Genomic DNA, 21552 nt, shown 5'->3' on the forward strand with positions numbered 1-21552 from the left:
ACAGTGCCTGCCGCTATACATAGTGTTTGAAGGGTCCTTAGCACAAAGTAAGTTCTTAAATAAATCATTTCCATTATTTTTAATAATATTCTGCCTTCATCAAATGGCACAATACAAGGTCATTTAATAAATAGATCCCCAAATCCATCAAAATTAACCTGCTTCTTTCTTTACTTCTTTCTTTCCTCCTTTCTTTTTTTTCTTTCTTTCTTTCTTTCTTCTTTCTTTCTTTCTTTCTTCTTCCTTTCTTCCTTTCTTCCTTTCTTCCTTCCTTCCTTCCTTCCTTTCTTTCTTTCTCTTTCTTTCTTTCTTTCTTTCTTTCTTTCTTTCTTTCTTTCTTTCTTTCTTTTTCTTTCTTTCTTTCTTTTTCTTTCTTTCTTTCCTTCCTTCCTTCCTTCTCCCATAATGGCTGTGCCAATTTACATTCCCACCAACAGTGTACAAGTGTTCCAATTCCCCCAAAACTTGTCTTTTCTTTTTAATACTTATCCTAATGGATGCAAGAAGCAGGAAGGATAAAGTTTAGAACACATCTCCACAGACTACGAGTAAGCCCTTGCCCAGGACACTTCTACGTGCAGTGTCATCCCCCACTGTGAAGTTGTAGTCACTTGAGTCTGTGGAATCTTGGGGGTGGTGTGAGAGTGGGACTGGCCATGCAAGAAAGGAGCATGCTGTCTGGCTCAGTTGGTGGAGCATGCGACTCCTGATTTCAAGGTTGAGAGTTTGAGCCCCATGTTGGGTGTAGAGAGGAAAAAATGAAACAAGACGAAACCAGAGAGGGAGACAAACTATAAGAGACTCTTAAGCATAGGAAATAAACTGAGGGTTGCTGGAGGGGAGGAGGGTAGGGGGATGAGGTAACTGGGTGATGGACATTGGGGAGAGTATGTGTTGTAATGAGCACTGGGTATTATATAAGACTTATGAATTACAGACCTGTACCCCTGAAACAAATAATACATTATATGTTAATAAAAAAACCCAAAGTACATAACTTTATACAAATAAAAGATACTATTCTATGGAAAAAACAAAAACAAAACACTAAAAATAGAACTACCATGTGCTCCTGAAATCTCACTTCTGGGTATGTACCCATAAGAATTGAAATCAGGATCTCAAAGATATCTGCACCCCCATGCTCATAGCAGCATTATTCACAATAGCAAGATATGGAAACAACCCAAGTGTTCACTGATGGATGAATGGCTAAAGAAAGTATGGCATATATACACAATGGAATATTAATACGCCTTAAAAAAGAAACAAATCCTGCCTTTTGTGACAATGTAGATGAGCCTACAAGACATTATTCTATGCGACATAACCCAATCACAGAAGGACAAATACTGCATGATTTGACTTATGTAATGTATGTAAAATAGTTAAACTCATAGCAACAAAGAATATAGTAGTGGTGGTCAAGGGCTGTAGAGTAAAAGAAATGGGGAATTGTTGTTCAATGGGTATAAAGTTTCAGTTATACTACATAAATAAATCCTGGAGATCTGCTGTACAACAAATATAGTATAGTTAACTATACAGTATTGTACACTTCAAAATTTGTTAAGAGGGTAGATCTATATTAAATGTGCTTCTCACACACACACACACAAACACACAGGAACACAAAGAAACTTGGGAGGCATGAGATATGTCTTTTGATTGTTACAATGGTACCATGGGTGTTTGCATATGTCCAAACTCATCAAATCATACGCATTAAAGGTGTAGTTATTTGTATATCAATTATAACTCAATAAAGATATTAAAATTTTTTAAATAAAAAAACAATAAGCTATGGTGGAAAGAACATCTGGCCACCTGTAAGTTCTAGATTCTAGTTCACAAACTATGTGATTAGGTAAATTACTTACTCTCTTTTGTTTCTTTATGTGTAAAATGATGGCATTGAACCAGATTAGCAAAAAAATATGTACTGCTTATCTAAAATTCTAATTTTTTGAGTAGTTTGCTTTCAGATTTGTAAGAGTCGGAAAAGCCAAGAAACTCTCAGCAGAATTGTATGTGTCCTCATTACTTACCAGATAATGTGTTTTTTTTAAATTTTTAAATATTTATTTTAGGGGGGGAAGGGCACAGAGAGAGAGGGAGAGTCTCAAGCAGACTCTGCACTGAGCACGTAGCTGGGAGCGGGGCTGGATTTCATGACCTTGGATCACAACCTGAGCTGAAACCAAGAGTCTGATGCTCAACTGACTGCACCACCCAGGCGCCACCCAGGTACCCTCCAGATAATTTATTTTAAAGTATCTGGACCTACCTTATTTAAGCAGTGAAAAAATATAAACAGAAATATCTGGGCTATGTTAACAATTAAAATTAAATTCTTAGATCTTGATAAATGATAAATTATATAAGATCATAATCTAAGTTCATATTCACTGGACAAAAACATTTTGGATGGGCAGTGTCCTCTCAGCATGTGGAAAATCAGCCTAATCTTCAAGTGATCAATGACATAGACAAGCATTACAAATCTATGACATCCCAGCTCTTACATTCCTAGGAAAGATTGCTTTTAAATACTCACAGGATCAAAACTTTCTGTCTCAACCAACATGTCTGAGGGCATTACAGCCTACCATTAAAACCACTTCTTTGGGCCTTCAAGCCCTCTCTAAAATACAACAGCAGAAAATACAAAAGGAAGTCCTTGTTAATTTATAACAAAGCCATATGAACTTATGGAAGCAGAATTAGGCAGGGAGGACAGATGTGATACAGATACAAGAAACAGATAGGCCTTAAGGTGACCTAACAGTGGTGATCAACCAGCGGTACTGGGGGTGTCTAGCATGATATGGTTGAGGGTATGGAATGAAACATCAGGTAAGGATGAGCAGAAAAATGACAGGGGCAGGTGTTGCTGTAACAAACTTTGGTAACGTGGTAATTGTGCCGAGCACGCTCCTGTTGCCATACTGAGACCTGGCACCCAAGATAGCATCTTCTAAAGGGGTTCCTGTTTCTATTGCTCTGATGAGAAGCTGGAGTCCATTCATTAGCACTGTTCTCACTTTTCTCTTCTTTCACTCTCAACCAGAAATTAAGGTCCTTGAGAGGTTAACGGCCTCTGGTTCTGCACCTGCCTCCAATTATTACTGAGACAATAGGTGAAAAATATGTTTGGAATCATGCAAACCTCCAGGGGCAGGTGGACATCCTCATTAAGCCTGAGCCTTCAGAAGAGTTCTGAGCTGTGAAATTGCACTCTCTGTTGAATTATCAACAAAACCAAGGCCCCTGGCAGTACAGATTATTGCCTGGCCCAAGAGGCTGAATAAATTAGGAAAGTTAAAAAGAAGTTAAAAGTAACTCTAACAAGTTACTGCGAACAAGAAAGCTTTGCAAGATCACTAATGTAACAAACTGAGTTCAATTAAGAGCAATAAAGATAAAAATCAAACTACAGATTTCCCAGAATATTTTATTCTAAAAGTCTTAATGATAGGCTTTTTAATTTTTTTTAAAGATTTATTTATTTATTTATTTATTTATTTATTTGACAGAGAGAGACACAGCGAAAGAGGGAACACAAGCAGGGGAGTGTGAGAGGGGGAAGCAGGCTTCCCACCAAGCAGGGAGCCTGATGCGGGGCTGGATCCCAGGACCCCGGGATCATGACCTGAGCCAAAGGCAGACGCTTAACGACTGAGCCACCCAGGCGCCCCAATTTAGGCTTTTTAAAAAAGTAACTATAGACTTTTTAAAATAAATTGTGAAAACAGCACAGCGTTCCCATATACCCTTTCCCAACTTCTCACTGTGTTAATATCTTACACAACCATCAAATATTTATCAAAAGAAATGATGGTACATTATAATATTGGTACAATACTATCAACTAAATTCAAAACTTGAATTTCACCAGTTTTTCCATTCCTTTCTGTTTTAGGACCCAATCCAGGATTGCACCTTGGATTTAGTTTTGTCCTGTCTCCTTAGTTTCTTCTAGCCTCTAACAATTCCTAAGTTTTTCCTTGTCTCTACAATTCTGACACTTTGGAAGGGTGCCCATCCATTATTTTGTACAATGTGCCTCAGGGTGGGCTTATCTGGTGATTTCTCATTATGAGATGGAGGTTCAGCCTGTTAGGGGGGATGCCAAAAAGGCAATGTGCTTCTCAGTGCACCATATCAAGGGGCACTTGATGCTGCTATGTATTACTGGTGATATTAACCTTAATCACTCTGCTAAGGTCAATGGCAAGCTTTTTATCATCCTTTTTTTATAGGTGAAAAAGGAGAGGCTTAATGAGAAAAACAACTTAGATTACACAGCATAAATGTAGGGTCTGACTCCAAAGTTTATGGACTTTCCAAAATTTATCACATTGTCCCTCTTCAGTTGGAACTATAGTGAAAATTCTCTCTTTTTTTTCACTTCTCTAAGATCCCTAGGTGAGTAAAGTTGACTAAAACTGTTGCCCATTATGTGTTTTTATGTACTTTCAGAGTTCTAAAAGAAGTGAAAATATAATTCAAATAAAAACATTAGAAAATTAACATTTGCGGTCTCTCAGTGAAAAAGGATATTAAACATCAGGGTCTTGTCCTTTCCCCTGAGCCAGAGTTATGTTTTCTGAAGTTCCTAGGCAAACGTAATTTTGTATATTGGGCAGCAAAAACAAACAAACCAAAACAATGCTGTTGAATGTGAGTTTTAATATTTTCATCACGGGAAGATTTAGACATAGGCTGAGAAACAGAAGTAAACAGTTTTGAAGGAAATTTTCTTCAGAAAATCAGTAATAGTAATATCAATGACTATATTTGACCCCAAGACTGGAAAAATAAGAATAGATTTTCCTTACTTTACCTCACTCCCATGTCTTCCCACATCAATTATATACCTGAAATAATCACTGCACCTGCTCTTAGAAATGTATCACATAGATTAGGTAAATTACTTATTCTCTTTGACTTCATATTCCATTGGAAGGAATTCTAGTCAGTGGAATTAAAATGTTATACAAAAAACTAAATGAACATATTATAGCAGGTAAATGTAAAATTGTTTTCAATTAATTTATATCTGTTTTTATATTTTCTCCTAGCCAGAATATATTTCTTACATTGAAACAAATTAATACATGATACATCATCTCACATGAAGCTTCAAACTGCTCATTGGACAAAGCTATCCGTGAGTCACTGAGTGGGCTTCATTATGGGCTTCATTATGGGAAAAAAAGACTGACTAATCTCTCTCCAGAGTGTCCTGATGGTGAGAACTTGAAACTACAAAGGATATGAAAGAATGTAGCCAGTTCATTCATTAAGCCACAAATATTTTTCAGATTAATATAACAGAGTGATCATAAGCACTGAAGCCAGACTACCTGAGTTCAAACCTGGGCTTAATTTATTAGATTATTTAGATTTAAAGCTATAGATTTATAGATTATTTAAATCTAATTTATTAGATTATTATATAAATTATTTAGTCTTTAGGGGGCGCCTGGGTGGCTCAGTCAGTTAAGTGTCAGACTCTTGATTTTGGCTCAGGTCATGATCTTAGGGTCGTAAGACCCGCCTTGGGCTCCTCGCTCAGCGGGGAGTCTGCTTGAGATTCTCTTCCTCTGCCCCTACCCCCTCTAAAAAATTATTTAGTCTTTCTACTTCACAGTTTCCTCATTTGTAAAATGGAGATAATGGTGGTCTATATCTCATCTGTAAGTTGGGGATTACAACAGTGATCCCCTCAAGTGTTGTAATGAAGAGCAAATGAGGAAATACAAGTAAAACACACACATAGGTTATGTAGAACAGTTACAGAGTAACTGTGAATCCTACTCTGCCTAGGACACTCTTGATTATTCTTGTTGTCCTAGCATAATTATTAATAAGGCCTCCCGTTCAATCTAAAAAGAGTTCCAGTTTGGAAAATAAATTACATAGCCATCCTAGTTACAAAGCACGTAATAAATACCATATAACAATTAGTTATTATCAAAACTTTGTTCTGAGTGTTGGGGATGCTTAGTAGTGAACAACAACAACAATGACACAATAATTTCTGTCGTCCTATTTTTATTCTAGTCAGGACACATAACTAACCGTCAGAATCAATCAGTAAAATATATGTTAGATGGTGATAAATATAATGGCATTCAACAGCAACTAAACTTCTGGAAACTCCATTTAGCCCATCTTCCCAAATGTATCAGTAGGATTTTTTTTAAAGATTTTATTTATTTTATTTTTAGAGAGAGATAGAGAGAGTGTGTGAATTGGGGGAGGGGCAGAGCGAGAGGGAGAGAATCCCAAGCAGACTCCACACAGTGCAGAGCCCGGCATGAGGCTCAATCCCACAACCCTGAGATCATGACCTGAGTGGAAACCAAGAGTTACATGCTTAACCAACTGCACCACCCAGGTGCCCCTATCAGTAGGATTTTTAAACTTGTCTGAATAAAGAAATATTAACTTAAAATGGGTTAAAGACTTAAATATAAGACCAGAAACCATAAAACTCCTCTAAGAAAACATAGGAGAAAAACTCCTTGACATGGGTCTTAGCTATTATTTTTGGGGGGAAATGACACCTAAAGTGCAAACTACAAGATAAAAAATGAACAAGTGGGACTACATCAAACTAAAAAGCTTCTGCACAACAAAAGAAACAATAAAAATGAAAAGACAACCTAAGGAATGGGAAAAAAATATTTGCAAGTAATATATCTGGTAAAGGGGTTAATATCCAAAATATATAAAGAACTCATACAACTCAAGTAAGAAGAACTAATCCAGTTTAAAATGGGCAAAAGACCTGAATAGACATAAAGATATATGACCTAAAAGATATATGAGTGGCCATGAAAAAGTGTTCATGAGCACATGAAAAAGTGCTCATTGTTGCTAATCATTAGGGAAATGCAAATCCAAAGCACGGTATCACCTCTTGTCCGTTAGAATGGCTGTTGTCGGGGGGGGGGGGGGAGATGGTGGAGTAGGGGACCCTATTTCAGCTGGTCCCCGGAATTGAGCTGGATATCTACCAGACCACTCTGAGTACCCATGAAACCAGCCTGAGATGTAAGAAGATCTGGATCTCTACAAGCAGAATATCACAGGCGGTTGGTTTTGAGGTACGAAGTGGAGAGCCGTGATTCCGCGGGCAGATATTGGAGGATAAACAGCAGCGGGAGGGTGCCTGGCTGTGGGGATCCTACACTGCTGGTGAGCCACAGCCTCGCACGCTGGGGACGGGCACAGACTTGCAGACTGGTAGCGGCAGGGAAAGGACCTTAGGGCAGCCCCCCGGGGTGGAAACCCGGAGCGGTGGGGTCGCGGGCGCAAACTGGGTGCGGCTGGCAGTTTCAGAAGCGCAAAGGGCAGAGACGTGCCCGACCTGGAGACAGGACTGGGAGCGCTGCGGAGGGGCGCACAACCCAGGCCGCTGCAGTTTATAGCAGCAGGGACAGAAATGGAGACGGTGTGGCCTGGAGGGCTCACTGAAAAACAGACTGCGGTCTCTCTGCTCTGAGGCAGAGGGTTGGAAATGGTCTCTTCTGCTCTGAGTCGCGGAAGAGACATGGAAAGCCACCAGGGAAAGCTGCCAGAGAACAAAAGCCCCAAAGACTGATTCCCGCTGAGCCCATCCCCCGCCACAGGGGCGCAGGGCAACTCCACCCAAACAGGGTTGCCTGAGTAACAGCGCGGCAGGCCCCTCCTGCAGAAGACAGGCTGGGAAAACAAGAGGCCAGCAACCCTAAGGTCCCTAGAAAACAGATGCATCTTGCTTGGGTTCTGGTCAATAATTTGGACTCTATACATTCCCTCAAACACCCATCAACAGAATGACTAGGAGGAGGAGCCCCCAAAATAGAAAAGACTCAGAGATTATGACTTATGCTGCAGATTTACAAATGGATGCAGATATAACCAAGATGTCAGAGATGGAATTCAGGCTAGCAATTGTGAAGACAATGGCTAGAATGGAGAAATCAATTAATGGCAACATAGAGTCTCTAAGGGCAGAAATAAAAGGGGAATTGGCAGAACTTAAAAATGCTATCAATGAGATCCAATCCAATCTAGATAATCTAACAGCTAGGGTAACTGAGGCAGAAGAGAGAATAAGCGACCTGGAAGACAATATAATAGATAAAAAGGGAAAAGAGGAGGCCAGGGAAAAACAACTCAGAGTCCATGAAAATAGAATCAGAGAAATAAGTGACACCATGAAGCGTTCCAATGTCAGAATAATTGGAATCCCGGAGGGAGTGGAGAGAGAGAGAGGACTAGAAGATGTATTTGAGCAAATTGTAGCTGAGAACTTCCCTAATCTGGGGAATGAAACAAACATTCGAGTCCTAGAGGCAGAGAAGACCCCTCCTAAGATCAAGGAAAACAGGCCAACACCCCGGCATGTAATAGTAAAACTTGCAAATCTTAGAACCAAGGAAACCATCTTAAGGGCAGTTAGGGGGAATAGATTCCTTATGTCCAGAGGGAGGAACATCAGAATAACGTCAGACCTATCCATAGAGACCTGGCAAGCCAGAAAGGCCTGGCAAGACATATTCAGGATACTAAATGAGAAGAACATGCAGCCAAGAATACTTTATCCGGCAAGGCTTTCATTTAGAATGGATGGAGAGATGCAGAGCTTCCACAACCAGCAGAAACTGAAAGAATATGTGACCACTAAGCCGGCCATGCAAAAAATATTAATGGGGGTTCTATAAAAAGAGAAAGACTCCAAGAGTGATATACAACAGAAATTTACAGGGACAATCTATAAAAACAACATCTTCACAGGCAACATGATGACAATTAATTCATATCTTTCAATAATCACTCTCAACATGAACTGCCTAAACGCTCCCATAAAATGGCACAGGGTTGCAGATTGGATAAAAAGACAGGACCCATCCATATGCTGTCCACAAGAGACTCATTTTGAACCTAAAGATACATCCAGACTGAAAATGAAGGGATGGAGATCCATCTTCCATGCCAGCGGACCTCAAAAGAATGCTGGGGTAGCAATTCTTATATCAGACAAATTAGATTTTAAACTAAAGTCTGTAATAAGAGACACAGAAAGACACTATATCATTCTTAAAGGGTCTATCCAACAAGAAGATCTAACAATTGTAAATATCTATGCCCCCAACATGGGAGCAGCCATCTACATAAGCCAACTGTTAAACAAAATAAAGAGTCATATTGATAACAATACGTTAATTGTAGGAGACCTCAATACTCCACTCTCAGCAATGGACAGATCATCTAAGCAGAAAATCAACAAGGAAACAAGAGCTTTGAATGATACATTGGACCAGATGGACCTCATAGATATTTACAGAACATTCCACCCTAAAAAAACAGAATACTCGTTCTTCTCGAGCGCACATGGAACTTTCTCCAGAATAGACCATATACTGGGTCACAAATCAGGTCTCAACCGATATCGAAAGACTGAGATTATTCCCTGCATATTCTCAGACCACAATGCTCTAAAACTGGAACTCAATCACAAGAAAAAATTTGGCAGAAATTCAAACACTTGGAAGCTAAAGACCACTCTGCTCAAGAATATTTGGGTCAACCAAGAAATCAAAGAAGAACTTAAACAATTCATGGAAGTCAATGAGAATGAAAACCCATCGGTCCAAAACCTATGGGATACTGCAAAGGCGGTCCTAAGGGGGAAATACATAGCCATCCAACCCTCACTCAAAAAAATAGAAAAATCCCGAATTCACCAACTAACTCTACACCTTAAAGAACTAGAGAAAAAGCAACAAACGATGCCTAAGCCACGCATTAGAAGAGAAATAATTAAAATTAGAGCAGAAATCAATGAATTAGAAACCAGAAACACAGTAGATCAGATCAACGAAACTAGAAGTTGGTTCTTTGAAAGAATTAATAAGATCGATAAACCACTGGCCAGATTTATCCAAAAGAAGAGAGAAAGGACCCAAATTAATAAAATTATGAATGAAAGGGGAGAGATCACGACTAACACCAAGGAATTAGAAACAATTATTAGAAATTATTATCAACAACTATATGCCAATAAACTGAGCAATGTGGATGAAATGGAGGTCTTCCTGGAAACCTATAAGCTGCCAAGACTGAAACAGGAAGAAATTGACAACCTGAATAGGCCAATAACCAGTAACAAGATTGAAGCAGTGATCAAAAACCTCCCAAAAAACAAGAGCCCAGGGCCTGAATGATTCCCTGGGGAATTCTACCAAACATTCAAAGAAGAAATAATACCTATTCTACTGAAGCTGTTTCAAAAAATAGAAACAGAAGGAAAACTTCCAAACTCATTCTATGAGGCCAGTATTACCTTAATCCCCAAACCAGGCAAAGACCCCATCAAAAAGGAGAATTTCAGACCGATATCCCTGATGAATATGGATTCCAAAATCCTCAACAAAATCCTAGCTAATAGGATCCAACAATACATTAAAGGGATCATCCACCACGACCAAGTGGGATTTATCCCCGGGATGCAAGGGTGGTTCAACATTCGCAAATCAATCAATGTGATAGAACACATTAATAAGAGGAGGGAGAAGAACCATATGGTCCTCTCAATTGATGCAGAAAAATCATTTGACAAAATACAACATCCTTTCCTGATTAAAACTCTTCAGAGTATAGGGATAGAGGGAACATTCCTCAAGTTCATAAAATCCATCTATGAAAAACCCACAGCGAATATCATCCTCAATGGGGAAAAGCTGAGAGCCTTTCCCTTAAGATCAGGAACACATCAAGGATGCCCACTCTCACCACTATTGTTCAACATAGTACTAGAAGTCCTAGCAACAGCAATCAGACAACAAAAAGAAATAAAAGGTATTCAAATTGGCAAAGAAGAAGTTAAACTCTCTCTTTTCTCAGAGGACATAATACTTTATGTGGAAAACCCAAAAGACTCCACCCCCAAATTACTAGAACTCATCCAGCAATTCAGTAATGTGGCAGGATACAAAATCAATGCACAGAAATCGGCTGCTTTCTTATACACTAACAACGCAACTGTAGAAAGAGAAATTAGAGAAATGATTCCATTTACAATACCACCAAAAACCATAAGATACCTCGGAATAAACCTAACCAAAGAGGTAAAGGATCTATACCCTAGGAACTACAAAACACTCATGAAAGAAATCGAAGAAGACACAAAAAGATGGGAAAATATTCCATGCTCATGGATCAGAAGAATAAACATTGTTAAAATGTCTATGCTACCCAGAGCCATCTATACCTTCAATGCCATCCCGATCAAAATTCCAATGACATTTTTCAAAGTGCTGGAACAAACAATCCTAAAATTTGTATGGAATCAGAAAAGACCCCGAATCACCAAGGAAATGTTGAAAAAGAAAAACAAAGCTGGGGACATCACGTTGCCTGATTTCAAGCTATATTACAAAGCTGTGATCACCAAGACAGCATGGTACTGGCACAAAAACAGACACAGAGATCAATGGAACAGAATAGAGAACCCAGATATGGACCCTCAACTCTATGGTCAAATAATCTTTGACAAAGCAGGAAAAAACATGCAATGGAAAAAAGACAGTCTCTTCAATAAATGGTGCCGGGAAAATTGGAGAGCCACATGCAGAAGAATGAAACTCGACCGTTCTCTAACACCATACACTAAGATAAACTCAAAGTGGATGAAAGACCTCAATGTGAGACAGGAATCCATCAAAATCCTAGAGGAGAACATAGGCAATAACCTCTTTGATATCGGCCACAGCAACTTCTTTCAAGATACATCTCCAAAAGCTAGTGAAACAAAAGCAAAAATGAACTTTTGGGACTTAATCAAGATAAAAAGCTTCTGCACAGCAAAGGAAACAGTCAACAAAACAAAGAGGCAACCCACAGAATGGGAGAAGATATTTGCAAATGACACTACAGATAAAGGGCTGATATCCAAGATCTATAAAGAACTTCTTAAACTCAACACCCAAGAAACAAATAATCAAGTCAAAAAGTGGGCAGAAGGTATGAAAAGACACTTCTCTGAAGAAGACATACAAATGGCTAACAGACACATGAAAAAATGTTCATCATCACGAGCCATCAGGGAAATCCAAATCAAAACCACATTGAGATACCACCTTACACCAGTTAGAATGGCAAAAATGGACAGGGAAAGAAACAACAAATGTTGGAGAGGCTGTGGAGAAAGGGGAACCCTCTTACACTGTTGGTGGGAATGCAAGTTGGTACAGTCACTTTGGAAAACAATGTGGAGGTGCCTCAAAAATTTAAAAATAGAGTTACCCTATGACCCAGCAATTGCACTACTGGATATTTACCCCAAAGACACAGATGTAGTGAAAAGAAGGGCCATATGCACCCCAATGTTCAAAGCAGCAATGTCCACAATAGCCAAACTGTGGAAAGAGCCGAGATGCCCTTCAACAGATGAATGGATCAAGAAGATGTGGTCCATATATACAATGGAATATTACTCAGCCATCAGAAAGAATGAATACCCAACTTTTACATCAGCATGGATGGGACTGGAGGAGATTATGCTAAGTGAAATAAGTCAAGCAGAGAAAGTCAATTATCATATGGTTTCACTTATTTGTGGAACATAAGGAATAGCATGGAGGACATTAGGAGAAGGAAGGGAAAAATGGGGGGGGGGAATTGGAGGGAGAGATGAACCATGAGAGACTATGGACTCTGAGAAACAAACAGCGTTTTAGAGGGAAGGGGGGAGGGAGGATTGGTTAGCCCGGTGATGGGTATTAAGGAGGGCACGTACTGCATGGAGCACTGGGTGTTATACGAAAACAATGGATCGTGGATCAGTATATAAAAAACTAATGATGTATTGTATGGTGACTTACATAACATAATAAAATCAAAAAAATAGCAAACTTTGGGAATGTATCTTCATGTCTGGCTTCTGTTAACTCTATTATTTATTTAATATGTTTCTTTTTAATAAAACACTCCTGGTTTCAATAAAAAAAAAAACAGAAAAAAAAAGAATGGCTGTTGTCAAAAAGACAAGAGATAACAAATGCTGGCAGGATGTGGAAAAGAAGGAATCTTTGTGCACTGTTGGTGGAAGTGTAAATTGGTGCAGCCACTATGGAAACAGTATGGAGGTTCTTCGAAAAATTAAAAGTAGAACTACCCCATGATCCAGCAATTCAACTTCTGGGTATTTATCTGAAGAAAATAAAACATTAACTTGAAAAGGTATCTGCACCCCTATGTTCACTGCAGCACTATTTACAATAGCCAAGACATGGAAACAACCTAAGTGTCCATCAAGGGCTAAATGGATAAAAAAATGTGATACATATTATGTTTATATATATGTGTGTGTGTGTGTTTATATATGTGTGTGTGTTTATATATATGTGTGTATGTTTATATATATGTGTGTGTGTGTATACACATACACTAGAATACTCTTCAGCTATGAAACAGAAGGAATTCTACTTTTTATGACAACATGGATGAACCTTGGGGGCATTATGTTAAGTGAAATAAGTCAGACAGAGAAAGACAAATACTGAATGATCTCACTTATATGTGGAATCTAAAAAGGGGGGGAAGATATCAGAGATAGAAAAGATATAGAAAGATATAGAAAAAGATAGCAGATTTTTGGTTGTCAGAGGTTGGTGGGGGGGGGCAAAGGGGATTGGATGAAGGTGGTCAAAAGGCACAAACTTCCAGTTATAAGATAAAAATTATTAGGAATATAATGTACAACATGATGACTATAGTTAATACTGCTGTATAATATATAACAATTTTAAAAGAGTAAATTCTAAGAGTTCTCACAAGGAGAAAAATATTTTTTCTTTTTCTTTTCTTTTTTTTGTGTATTCATATGAGAAGATGGATGTTAACTGAACTTATTATGGTCATTTCACAATATATGTAAGTCAAATCATTATGCTATACACCTTAAATTTATACACTGTTGTATGTCAATTATACCTCAATAAAACTGTAAAGAAAGAAAAGTAATAGGGTTTGTAATAAGGCAAAAAATTTATTCTAGGACATGACTCTTGAGTTAAAAGGAGAAGATTAGAGCAAAAGCCAAAAGTGTTATGAGTAGAGTCAGCTTGAGATCACTGCAGTGAAAGATTCCTTCTAAATGGGAGAGTTCCTGCAGTGTATAATCCAACCCCCTCACCCCAATCCTCCTGTGATAGACACAATCCATTCTTCCTTTCTTCCTGACTGTTGGCCACTTAGGTAGAGGCCCCATTTTCTGGTTTCCTTTTTTTTTTTTTTATTTAAGATTTTTATTTATTTATTTGACAGAGAGAAAGACAGTGAGAGAGGGAACACAAGCAGGGGGAGTGGGAGAGAGAGAAGCAGGCTTCCCACCCAGCAGGGATCCCAATGTGGTGCTCGATCCCAGGACCCTGGAATCACGACCCGAGCCAAAGGCAAAAGCTTAATGACTGAGCCACCCAAGCGTCCCCATTTTCTGGTTTTCTTACCTCTTAAGTGTGACCATGTGATTGACTACTTGACAATACCTGAGTGAAAGAATAAATACAATTTTGACCTTGTTTTCCTGAAAGGAAGTTACTTGTCCTGAACTTCCTTATTTTCCCTTCCTGTGGGCTGGACCATGAACATGGCAATGACCCAGCTTTGACCATGCAGACAAGAACAATGCACTAGGGCAGGCTTTCTCAACATGGTTCCCAGAGAGTTCCCTAAAGAAAATTATTCGAAAGACCATTTTCTCAATTTTCCCAAGCATGGTACGTAGCTAAGACTACTTTATGTGCATAAGAAGTAAGCTAATTAATCACACGAGATGAATGTATGGAGCATTAATTCTCTCCCAGAACAGGATGAGAGGAGATGGTGGAGCTCTGAGCTGGAGGGAAACTGAATCTTTGAATTACCTCATAGAGAAGGGCTACCTGGCCATTCAGACATGCCAAACTGGTACTCTTAAAGAGAAATAAAATTCCTATCTTAATTAGTCCCCTGTATTTATGTGTATCTTTGTTATTTCAGTGTAGAATTTATTCTCACTACCAAATATCCCTTCTCATTTCTTTTAAGAAGAATACATCTCACTGCATTGTAGTATATCGGGCTAGGGCAGATTGATTCAACATGAGTTCATAGGTGGTTTGGATATTTACCCTTAATCAATAACTGATGGATTTTGAATGATGGCTGGGGATAGACTCTGAATCTAATCTGTCCCCTAACAAACTACAGCAAGATAGACTGAGTAAATTATTTCTTTCTTTCACCCAATTCTTTCTATGCCATCACTTCCATATTTGCCTCTAATGATAGACAATGATGACATAGTTATGATATCCCAGGAACTGACTACATTCATACAGACGGATGAAAAAGATAGAAGCCACGTGGAACATAATAGGATAAGATGGAAGGTATGATGAAGGAGTGCTTATGAGAACAGAAAGAAGAGAGAAATAGTAAAAAGAAAAACAAAAAACAGGGAGGCAAAACAGACCAAGTCTCAGAAAACAAGGCAAAAACCTATAAGAAGATAAACTTCCAGCTTAGTAGCTGTATTCAACAAATGGATCTATGATGTAGCAACAAAGAACCTCAAAGTGTCAGTGGTTTAAAACCATTTTAAAAATGTATTTCTTGGGGTGCCTGGGTGGCTCAGCCAGTTAAGTGACTGACTCTTGATTTTGGCTAGGGTCATGATCTCAGGGTTGTGAGACTGAGCCTCATGTCACACTCGGCGCTCTGCGGAGATTATCTCTCTTCCTCTCCCTCCGCCCCTCCCCCCTCTAAAATAAATAAATATATAAAATCTTTTTTTAGGGGCGCCTGGGTGGCTCAGTCGTTAAGCGTCTGCCTTCGGCTCAGGTCACGGTCCCAGGGTCCTGGGATCGAGCCCCACATTGGGCTCCCTGCTCAGCGGGAAGCCTGCTTCTCCCTCTCCCACTCCCCCTGCTTGTGTTCCCTCTCTTGCTGTGTCTCTCTCTGTCAAATAAATAAATAAAATCTTTAAAAAAAAAAAAAATCTTTTTTTAAAATGTATTTCTTGCTCACACTACATACCCAGCAAGGATCAGGGGTAGGAGTAGTACGAAGCTCTACTTCACATAGTTATTCAAGGATTTAGGCTGATGGATGCTCTGTTATTAATTGGTGTCAACATCTCAACAGTGGTTCTCAGATTTTGCTACAGCCAGGTAAGTGAGTATTGAAGGGTCTCACCAGCAACTTAATCACGTTTTCTTGGGTAAATACCTAGAAGTGGAGTGGCTGAGTCATTTTAAGTGTATGTCTAACTTTTTAGGAACTTACCAAATGTTTTGCAAAGTGGTTATTATTTTACATTCTCAGCCACAATACATGAAAGTTTCAGTTCCTCTACATCCTTGCCAGTATTAGTATAGTCAAACCTTTAAATTGTACATTCTAAAAGATACATAGTGATATCTCATTAAGGTTTTGATTTGTACTTCTCTAACAACTAATGGTGTAGAGTTTCTTCTCATCTGCTTCTTTACTACTTGTGTATCTTCTTTGGTGAAATACCTAGCTCAAGTCTTTTGCCATTTTTAAAAACTGCATTATAGCCTCAGGCTGGATCCCTTCTCCAGGCACTGACAGGTGGCTGTGCAAAAGACCAAGTCCTGGTCTGCAGAGAACTTTCTTCCAGGTGAACGGCCTTCACTGGATGATATATATATTTTAAAGATTTTTGAGTTTGGGGGAGTCTAGCAGACCTGCAAGAACAAAAATTACTGTTCAGGAAAATAAAATAAAACAACGTATCTGCAATGTCCATTGTAGAGTCAGAAATTGCTAGACTTGCAAAGAAACAGGAAAATAGCACCCATAGGGAAAGAATTCAGTTGATAAAAACTGACAAGGAGATGGCTCAGGTATTAGATTTAAAATGCAAAGACATGTCAGCAGTTATGCTGATGAAGTTTAAAGGCTTGATGGAAAATCTGGACTTAATGGTTGAAGAGAAAAGGGAATCCCTTAAAAAGGACCTAAAGGAAATTTTAGGAGTAGAAAGTAAAATACCTGAAGTGAAAAATATAAACAACTCCCAGTACCAAAAAGGAATGGCCACAAATAAAAGGTTTAGCCACACAAATAACAGAGTTGGTAGAGAAAATAGAAGGAGCAAACTCTGAAATAGTTGAAGATACTGAAAATTTGACTTTTATTTATTTTTATTTTTATTTTTTAAAGATTTTATTTATTTATTTGAGAGAGAGAATGAGAGACAGAGAGCATGAGAGGGAGGAGGGTCAGAGGGAGAAGCAGACTCCCTGCCGAGCAGGGAACCCAATGTGGGACTCGATCCCGGGACTCCAAGATCATGACCTGAGCCGAAGGCAGTCGCTTAACCAACTGAGCCACCCAGGCGCCCCAAAAATTTGACTTTTAAAAGAAAAGAAATAAGTGAGCTGAGTAGCAAATTAGACAAAGCTGAAGAGTACAGTATGAACCAAAGTAAGGAATTGTCCTGTGATGAATCAAAAAATGACAAAGTCATGGAAAGTGTGGGAGAAGCCATAGCAATATAGACAACACTTGGGGAGATCGTAGTATCCATACAGAAGTAACATGAGAGAACTGAGAGATTGGAGAGGATGAACTGGTCAAAGAAAAAAGAGAGGAAAAAACCCCTCAGAATTTAAAGAATAAAGAGAAAATTCTAAAAACCTCCAGAGAAGATGAAGGAGCAATACTTATATTGGTGGCAGACTTTTCATCAGCAACACCGGACATTAGTAAGCAATGGAGTAACATCTTCAACATTCTGAGGGAAAATGATTTTGAACCTAAAGTTCTATGCCAAGTTAAATTAACATTTAAGTGTGATGGTGAAGTAAGGACCTTTTCAGACATGCAAAGTCTCAGCAATTTTATTAGCCAAAAACCATTTATGAATGAATTACTGAAAGATGTACTCCCACAAAAGGAAAAAATAAAGAAAGGAAGAAGGTATGGGTTTCAAGAAAAAGTGGAAAAAACTGTACTAGATTTGAAGCATGGGGCTGAGGGGGAAACCAGTGATGGCTTGAGCTTTCTATTTGTTAAAGAAGTAAAGTTTGCTGAGCCAGAGGAGGTGAAGAACTTAGAGACTCAGGAAGAAGAGTCTTCAGAGCTGGAAGAAGAGGGAGAAGAAGCTTCAGAGTTGGATGAGGAAGAAGAGGCCTCAGGCCTGGAGGAGGAGGAAGAAGAGACTTCAGGGCTGGAGGAGGAGGAAGAAGAGACTTCAGGGCTGGAGGAGGAGGAAGAAGAAGAGGCTTCAGTATTATGTGAGAAACAGGATTCAACCTTTCATCATCACTATGAGGTAAATACACAATGTGGAGTTGAAGAAAAAACAAATAATGGCTTGGAGATTGTTTTAATTAAAGAGGTAGAAGATTCTGAGCCAGAGGAAGAAAAAGGTTCAGAGTGGGAAATGGAAGTAGTCTTATCATGGGAGGAAGGAGAGGACTCTGAGGTAGAAAATGTAAAGACTGCCTCCCAGATTGAGAAAAAAGAGGCCTCAGATGGACTTAAAGAAATTGCCTATGATTATTTGGCTCAGGACTTTGAGAAGAAAAATTGGTGAAATACCAGATGGTACAAAAAAAAAAACAGAATAAAAAGGAAACAGCTATGCCCAGAAACCAAGGAGTTGGGACAGTCTGTCCAACCTTGCATTTGGCCTCTCCCTCAAAATCACTAGAGATAAGTTCTGATAAGCAGAAAAGGCATTTAAGTACAAATTCAAGTACTCCATCAGGAATCACCAAATTTTTAAGGAAAACTGACAAAGAGTGACACAAAACTCTGCTAACAGATGAGAGAACATCTAAAGAAACAGACTTAGTACAAGAAACTGAAGAAAACTTTAGAAGAAATGTAATTAACAACTTTATAGAGAGCTACAGGAGGAGGTTGCAAATATTAAAAATTACCTTCCAGAGGTCTTGGGAATAAAAAACTCAATATGTTCTGAATAGCAGAATAGACACACTTGAAGAGAGATGGACAATCTAGAAGACCGAATTGAAGAATTCTCTAAGGATACAATGCAAATGGCCAAACAGATAATAAATAAAGAAAGGTCAAGAGACATAGAGGATAGATCCAGAAGTTCCAACATCCGTTTGATAAGAATTCCAGAAAAAGATAATAAAGAGAATGGAGCAGAGGAAATAATTAAGGAAATCATTGAAGAAAACTTTCCAGAGCTAAAGGATTCAAGTCTTGAGGTTGTCAGTGCTTACTGAATACCTAGTAAGATTGATGAGAAAAGACTCACTTCTAGACACATCTTGGTGAAATTTGGGAATTCCAGTGATAAAGAAAAAATCCTAAAGTCTTCCAGAAAAAGAGAAATAACCTACAGAGGAACAAGAATCAGATTGAGCGCAGACTTATCATTAGATACTCTAGATGCTAGAAGTCAGTGGAGCAATGTCATAAAAGTTCTGCAAGCCAAGAACTACTGGAGGATATACTTTAGCAATCTAGGATGACTATAAACATGTACACACAATATATATTACCTTCCTCCCACAGCAAGAGTCAAAAAGGAAAACGAAATTAAAATGCCTCATTTCTACCCAGGAGGATGGACTGTGAACAGTATACTTGGGGAGTAGGGGAAAGGAAGGTTACAGATACTACTTAGATGTTGGTGAAGTTAAAGGGTGTGTTAAAATTAGTGTTAATCATTGTAGCTTGTGCAAGAGTAGGCTTTCTAAACTACTGGGGAGAGGGAGAGAATCTGTCAATGTAACCATAGGGAGAGGTGGGGTGAAAGTAATAGAAAAACACAGGGAAAAAGATGACAGGATAAGTTAAATAGGGAAAATATGCAAAAGTTGAACTTTTGTCACAAGAAGGTATTCAATTTTAGATCATTTATCATGATATGAATCTTGACTTTTTATATTAAACCTTTTTCCTTTGGAAAAAAAAAAAGACTGCATTATATTTTTACTCTTGAGTTCTGAGAGTTCTATATATATCTAGATATATAAATTCCTTTATCAGAAATGTAATTTGCAAATATTTTTCCTTAATGTATGCCTTACCTTTCACTTCCTTAATAGTGTCATTTGAAGAGCAAATATTAACTGAAATACTTCTTTGAGGCTGCTGAAATGTTGAGAATGTAAGTAATTTTGGATTGCTTATATGATGACACTAAGGTTCTTCTTAACTTTATACCCCGCTTCTCTCAGGTGATGATTGATGCTTTAATAAAAGTGCTCTTACTGCGTGGACACTTAAAGTGATTTTATTATTGGACCAACCTCATGACATGAAAGAAGCTGTCATGAATCTCCTTGCTCAGGTCCTGCAAATGGGCTTAATGACAGGGTGGAGATTAGAATTATTCAGAATAAAGAGAACAATAAGAATAAAGAAGGTGGAAAAATTTGGGGACAAATCAGTTGGATGACAGCATTCAGGTGGTTGATTAAAAATGGCATGAAACACTTAGCACCCAGAACTTTTTTTCTAATACCATTCTCTAACAAAATGTACAAGGGTTCCTCAGAGAAATGGGTGATTCTAGGACTGGAGCAGGACATATACAAGATGAGCACCTTATGGTGCCAGAAAGTAAGAAAATGCTCAAACACAATCATGGGCATCTGTCAAAGGACACAGTAGTCAACTGAAGAGCCCCCAGTGTCTGAAGCTAGAATGTCTTGACCAACAAAATAATGTAACATCAAACTATATCCCAAAGTAGGAAACAAATATCCATGAGTCTATGCTAATACAAATAAATGACTGAATAAATGATTCAATGTGGGAGATTGGAAAAATTTCCTATGCAGAGGAATTCCAAATCATTTATGTAGATACTTCACCTTTAAGGAGATGGAGCATAAATCCCTAAATGTGAGCCAGATATAGTGACTTATTTCCAAAGAGCACAGTATAAAAAAGGGAGAAAGGAAAAGAATAACTTCACTGTGAAGAAACCTGACACTCCTCACTCAGGTGTTCAAGGTCAACATCAATAGTGATGTCTTATTGATAGTAGGTACCCTTGATATTGTGTGATGAGAACGACACTTTGCTTTTGTTATTTTCCTCCAAAAACTCATAAACCTCGTCTCATGATGAGAAAAATATCAATCTGACCCCAATTAAAGAATATTCCACAAAACACCTGACCTGGTCAGTACTTCTCAAAACTGTCAAGGTCATCAAAACCAAGGAAAGTCTGAGAAACTGTCATAGCCAAGGATCCTGAGTGGGATCCTGGAACAGAAAAAGGGCATTAGGCAAAACTAAGAAAATTTGAATAAAGTGTGGGCTTTTGTTAATAATAATGTATCGCTATTGATCCATTACTTTTGACAAATGTGCCATATTAATGTAAGATATTAATAATGGGGGAACTGGATGTGGGACATATGGGAATTATCTATATGATCTTCTTCATAATTCTTCTATACATCTGTATTCAAAAACAAAAAGGGCATTTTAAAAGTTATTTTAAATATCTTTTGAAATGGCATGAGAGAGTAGCTACAAAAATTTTAA

This window comes from Halichoerus grypus, chromosome 6 (genome assembly GCF_964656455.1).
Source record: "Halichoerus grypus chromosome 6, mHalGry1.hap1.1, whole genome shotgun sequence".
NCBI classification, from domain to species: domain Eukaryota; kingdom Metazoa; phylum Chordata; class Mammalia; order Carnivora; family Phocidae; genus Halichoerus; species Halichoerus grypus.